Source organism: Arachis ipaensis, chromosome B07 (assembly GCF_000816755.2).
Source record: "Arachis ipaensis cultivar K30076 chromosome B07, Araip1.1, whole genome shotgun sequence".
Taxonomy (NCBI): domain Eukaryota; kingdom Viridiplantae; phylum Streptophyta; class Magnoliopsida; order Fabales; family Fabaceae; genus Arachis; species Arachis ipaensis.
The window spans coordinates 104,768,865-104,775,542 of NC_029791.2; the positions used below are offsets into that span (position 1 = coordinate 104,768,865).

The following is a 6,678-nucleotide window of genomic DNA, read 5'->3' on the forward strand; positions in this document are numbered from 1 at the left end:
CAACCATATTGAAATTCGAGGCACACTAGTTAATTCCCTGCTCATCCACTTCTCCGTGTTCCATCTACATCCAATACCCATCCTTGAATCCATTATAGTAGAGGTGAAGTGTTATATTCGAATGTCCTAACCACTTAGTCAACCAATAGCACGAACACCTAGATACCCCTTGAGACCTAAACAGTTCCATGTTGAAGACATACGTAACAAACGCATCAACTCCCTCAAAAAATTCAATTTTTAACCCCCCTGTGCACTGTTGTTCTTATCATAAATCCACAGATAATGACTTAGAATCATCTTGCAATAAACACCCTAGAATTCATCCAATAACACAACTTATTAAAATTTTAGAAAATTCAGCAACAGGTCTCATATAATTAGAATCTCCAACCAAATACGATGATTATCATTTTCTCACAAACCAAACATGTTTTAAACAATTTAAACGAAATTTTGGCAGAACTTTCTCTTAATTCAGAGACATTCACCAAATAAATTTAACCGTTTCACAGAAAAATAACTGCAGGCATAAATTAGAACAAACACGAATTCAATAACACATCAAATCTTAACCGTTCTAGAGCACAACCCCTTATAACTCTACAATTTTTCAGCAAACAATAGTTTCAAGAAGGCGCCTCTACGTGACCTTCTCCAACTTCTGTCTTAAAACACTATCCTAGAAAAAGTATGTCCAGCATAAAACTTAAACAATTAATATATTTAGAGATAGAAAACCTACCTAGAATGTAGATGCATAGAATACGGAAGAAGCGAACTCCAATTGATCTCAGAGAAATAGCACCGTCCTAATAAAAAATAAAACTTATTAAATTCACAAGGTGAAACTAATTCAACAAAACAAACAAATTCTTCCAATAGCTCGAGCACCCTTAATCTCACCTTACTTAACCTACCTTAACTTAATTTAAAATAAAAAATTCTAATCACAAACTTCATTACATTAATTTAATTAATAATTTGATAATAAAATATCTAACAAAATCCTAAATTAAACTCATAAAAAATTTGAAAAAAAAACAAACCCTAATCACAAACTTCGTTACACTAATTTAATCAATAATTTAATAAAATACCTAAGAAAACCCTAAATTCACAAAAAAAATCTGAAAAAAATAAAAAAAACTATACCAAATTCTAATCACAAACTTTAATACACTAATTTAATCAATAATTTGATAAAATACCTCAATCATAAAAAATAAAAAATTATACCAGTTCCTAATCACAAACTTCATTATACTAATTTAATCAAAAATTTAATAAACTACTTAACAAAATTCTAAACTCACAAAAAAATCTTAAAAAAATAAAAAAATTATACCAAAATTACCTCTGATAGTAGTTGCAAGATGGTGGAGTCGTGGTAGTGACAGGAGGCGGCAGTGACAGCGACAACATCACCATCACTGACGATAGTGACCATAAATGCGAACAACGGTGGTGTCCCTATAGCTCCAGTAGTGTCCGACAACTTCAACGGTGACAACATGCAGTGGCGGCAGCAGCGGAGGCTCCAGCTAGTGGGGCGACACCGGCAACTTTAGGGCCAAAGAGAAAAGATGATAGAAGAGAGAGAGTGAGTTCATAAAAGTGAGGGAAGGAGGTTTGCATTTGAATTTTACGCCGTGAATACCATCAGATATACTGACGAACTTTTCAACGGTAAATTGCTTAAACGCAGTATTTCACTAAACCTATATATCGGCGGCCGAATCTGATGGAAGATCCGCAAGTAAAATTGGCGCTACTGAGATAAGATTTTACGCCACTGATTACTATCGGATTTAGTGGCAGAGCATAAAATCCAACGATAACTAATTCGGGGAACTAAATCTTACTTGTATCTAATGCAAAAAATGCCACTAAATCAAACGGTAATGATCGCCACTAAATGCAACGGTATTCAATATGTTTTTTGTAGTTTTTTTTTTTTGCTTTTTTTCATCTGCTTGTTTCACACATAAAAAACCTTTTTTTTTAAAAAATTCTCATCTTTTGGTGTGTTTCATAATAATATTGTGACAACAAAGTATGAATTATGACGTAACAATGATAAAATAACATCATCAACAACAACTAGGGGTGTTCAAAACTGATCCAGACCAAACAAAATCGACCAACCGAACCAAAAAAACTAAAAATCGAATAAACCGAAAACCGAAAAAACTAAAAAATTCATGTTTTGCTATTTTTTCTGTGGTTCGGTTCAATTTTCAGTTTTGACACTGAAAACTTTAACCGAAACGGTCAACTAAAAATCCTAAAAAATCCATTAGACCACCAACCCCTTGCCATTACCCCACCCCCAAATCAGATGCACTCAAAGAAACTCTAACCTAGCGGCGCTAAAAGAAAACCCTCCCAGCCCAGGCTCCCAGCAGCGCTGAACCCAGCCCCTCCCACCAGCGCCGAACCCCTTCCTCCCATCGTCGCTCACCATCGTCCGCTCACTAGGTAATCATTCTCTGGCTCACTCTCTATCTTCTCTTTCTCGCTGATTACCTCACTCCCTCTCTCGTTTTAGTGTCGAAGAAGGTGCATGTGGCTGTGATGATGATGATGATGAACAACAATGGCCAAACGAGATAGAGAAGGTATGTTTCGTTTTTCCTAAATTTGGTTCTATGAATTGGGGAGGTTCTGCGATTATAGGTTTTCTAATTTTGGGGGTTTTAGCTTCTGAATGTGTCTTGTTTCTGATTGTTAGAGAAGGTATGTTTCTGATTGTTAGGGTTCTTCTAGGTTCTAATTGTTAGAGAAAGTATATTTAATTGCATTTTATATATAATTAAATGTCAGATTTGAGATTTGTGTGCTATAAAATTGAATGCACTGGTTTTGATGGCCAAACTTGCTTCAGCTGTAATTTATGTTTGTTTATTAATTCCATGAACCATGTGTTCTTCTTCATTACTTATTAGTGTTATATATTGTCATTAACTAATACCTTATAAACCACGTGCTGTTTTCTCTAGTTGAGATGATTTACTGAATTTGATTCTAGCATTTTAGCTCTTATGACCTATGTGCGGATTCATTACTTATTTGTTACATTTTTTTTAGATCACACACTGCGGTATTTGTTATGCTGTTGTAGCTGGCTAGTTGCCATAAGAAATTCATTTGGTGCCACAAATTACCCTGTTGGATTAATGATGAAATACTAATACTTTTACAGGAAGATCACTTTATTGGAATATTATTCAACTGTCATTATATATATATATATGGTCTTTTAATAAATAAATAATAATGGTTAGTTTATAATCCAATTTAGTCTTAAGCTAATGTGTGAGTTTTGTTACACATATTTTTATATGTGTTTGTGTTTTGCTGAATTGTTAACACATTAGTCACTTTAAACAGTGGAATATGTAGTTCTTTGATCTATAACCAAGAAACATTAAGATACTACTTCCTGCTATCATAATGATTTGAAACCAATGTACAAGAGTAGGACAATTGAAAGATTAATGATGAAATACCAATACTTTTATAGGAAGATCACTTTATTGGAATATTATTCAACTGTCATTTATTGTTTTACTTGATGCTTTGTTTCTGAAATTCTACAAAAACCTGTGAAGGGTCAACTTTGAGTATATGACATATGAGATCTTTAATATTTTTTACAATCTTATCATTTTTCACTAAATATATAGCATTATTTTTACAGGAAAGGGAGCTCGAGATTGTAGCTCATGTGTAGGTGTCATGCTAGAACTTGCTTTTAGAATTTCTCAGTGGGCTCATGAATTGAAGAGAGGGTGTTATATTCTTTATTCAATACTGGCGAGGAGGAGGGTCTCAATGGTGCTGGAAATTTATTTTTATTATGTTGACTATTGAATTTTTAAACTTCTCTAATTGTCGTGTTTTAATTTTGTCATTGAATTTTATTGGATCAAGACTTTTGTTAGTCATTGCGTATTTGTCTTCTATGATTTTAATGTTATGATTTTGTGAAATTGTATGACAGGTTTTTCTTTGAATTGATTAAAAAAATCGAACAAATCGAACCAAACCAAATCGATTTCAATTAGTTTGGTTTGATTCGAATGGTTTCGATTAAAAAACCGAACCAAACCGAATCGCAGTTTAATTAAACAATTAGATCGAATGACTTTTCTCTAAAAAACTAAACTAAACCGCACTGCGAACATCCTTAACAACAACAATAATAATAATAATAATAATTAATGAACAATTATAGTACTAAAATAATTAATAATAATATAATAATAGTTTGGCAATATATTAGTATTGATAAATAATTGTAAAAAATTAATAAAGTAAATATATAATAAATTAAATAACATAAAGATAAACAAAAAAAAAAATCGGAGCGACGACAATCCACATTAGCCCGAGAAGAGATAATGTTAATAATAGTAATAATATTAATTGTAAGACCCAGAACTTTTGAAAAGTCTTATTATGATCAAGTCTCAAATCATATAGTTATTTGTAGCCTTAATTTCGGAAATCATTTTATTAAAGATAATTAAGGCAAGTTTTGATTTATTGAATTTGAGACGAGTTATGATTTTTATCCAATTTTATAATTATTGGGTTATTTTCTATATTCAGATTATGAATTTGGCAGTTATGAAATAAGAGGGATTTTACATGATTTGGATTAAATAATTAATATTTTAAATATTAATACTGCTATTTTTGGAAAATAGAGAAATTAATTATATTATTTCTAATCTTTAGATTTGGGCATTTTGTTGAAAATAATTTGTAAAAGTAGATGAACAAATAGTGTTTTTCCATATACAATAAGTGTTGGATTTACATTGGATTTCAATTACCATATTATTCCTAATTTTATGTGAAATTACCATAAGGCCCTTAACCCTAATTTTCACATAAGGAAAACCCTAACCCGGTAACCCATTACCCGACCCGGTTCTCTCTCAACCCCACTCAGCTCCCAAACCCAGCCGCCACACTTGACCCATTTTCCTTCCTTCTTTCATTCACGACACACAGCTTCCTTCTGTTTCCATGAAGGAAAGAAAAGAGGAGCAGAAAGTGGGAGAAGAGGAACGGGAAGGAGAGGAGAGGAGGAGGACGGCGCCGGCGGGCGTCATTGCCGCCGTGCCGTCGCGTCGCGCAGAGACGAGAGGAGCGAGATCTGAAGATGAGACAAGGATTTGCGCCGGTGGCACTGGGGTTTGCTGCCGCCATTTGATGCCGCCGTGGGTCCCTTTCCGTCGAACTCGAAGGAGGAGGAAGGCTGAGACTGGGCGACGCTGGGAGAGAAAGAGACGCGAGCTGGAGGAGCTGCGTCCAGTCGCCGCCGATCGCCATTGAACCGCGCCGGACCCAGAACTGCGAACGTGAGGGGTGCGATGCAGGAGCCCGACGCGAGGAAGTGGGAGCGTGCGTGCACGCGCAGGAGAAGGGCGACGCTGCTGTCACCGCCGTTGCTGAGCTGCGCCGCCGTCAACCTTGCCGTAGTGTCAGTCGCCGTCCTCTATGGCAGAGCCAGAGAGAGAGTTCGGGAGCAGAGCAGACGAGAGAGATATGAAGGTGTGCTGGGAGTTCAGCCACCGCGCCCGGCCGCCGTTCTCGTTGCCGGCGCCGCCTCCGTCGGAACTGCCGCCGTCAGAAAAGGGTTCTGGCCGCCAGGAGTGGTTCTGTGACTTCCGAGACCACCGCCGGAGCTTCTGGCTACCGCTGCCGTCGCCGGAAAACTCTGCCGGTAAGGGTTTTTGATTCGGTCTTCACTCGTTTAAGATTCTGGAAGCTTTAACGTCTTTGTATGTGGGTTCCAGGCGCCATTGCCGGAGTCCGGTCACTGCTTACTGCTTGAGGTGGCTGCCGGGCTGCTGCCGTTGAACCGGTTCAGAGACCGCCGCTGTTCCGGTTTAGCTGTTCCTTCTTTATTCGGTAAGCGTTTTCAATTTGAAAGCTCTCTAGTTACTATTCTGGCTTCATACACTAAGGTTTTGCGGCATCAATTGCTATAAGATTGAGTTTCTATTGTTATATGTCGCGATTAGTGTTGCTGTGGTTACCGCGGGAGTGGCTTGGAGCCGAGGTTGCGGTTGTTGGTGATTTCGGTTTAAGAGAGGAGGTTCCTGTGACGCATTTGGGTTATGGAATTACGTTTTGAGGTAGGGGCGCTTTCCGAAAACTATATTTTGTATATTGGAATTATTACATATGGGTACTGATGTGAGGATGTGTATTTGGTGATTGTATCAGTCCTATGTATTGTTTGGTTGTTTTGTATGATTATGGGTGTTGGTTTAACTCGACTGTTGTGTGGCTTTGTGAAACGAAATACTTTTGAAATTGATTCTTTTAAAGCTTTGAGATCGAGTTGAATCCGTTGGAAATTGATTTGAGTTGAATGGATTTTTTTTGAGAATGTGAAAAAAATAGAATACACTCTTGAATTCAGCCTGGCTTGCTTTAATGATCTGGTTTGATAAATGACTATTGCTGAACCGTTTCTTTGAAACTTTAGAAATGAGTTTATTCGGCTGATAATGATTTGATTTTTGAAACGGTTTTCTTGGAATATGGAATTGAGATGGTTGTTGAATTTGGCTTGCCTTGAACTGATTTTGGATTTTGGGCTGTTGAAAAGGATTGTGGAACGGTTTAGTTGGGACCCGAACCGGGTGGCAAAGT

General features: G+C 36.7%; 1 long non-coding RNA gene across 1 annotated transcript; it reads left to right on the plus strand.

The window, feature by feature from the left end:
• LOC107608409 lies at positions 2,323 to 4,096 on the plus strand. Its single transcript, XR_001612851.2, has 3 exons — positions 2,323 to 2,481; positions 2,552 to 2,621; positions 3,704 to 4,096. It is a non-coding gene; the product is annotated as an uncharacterized LOC107608409 (long non-coding RNA).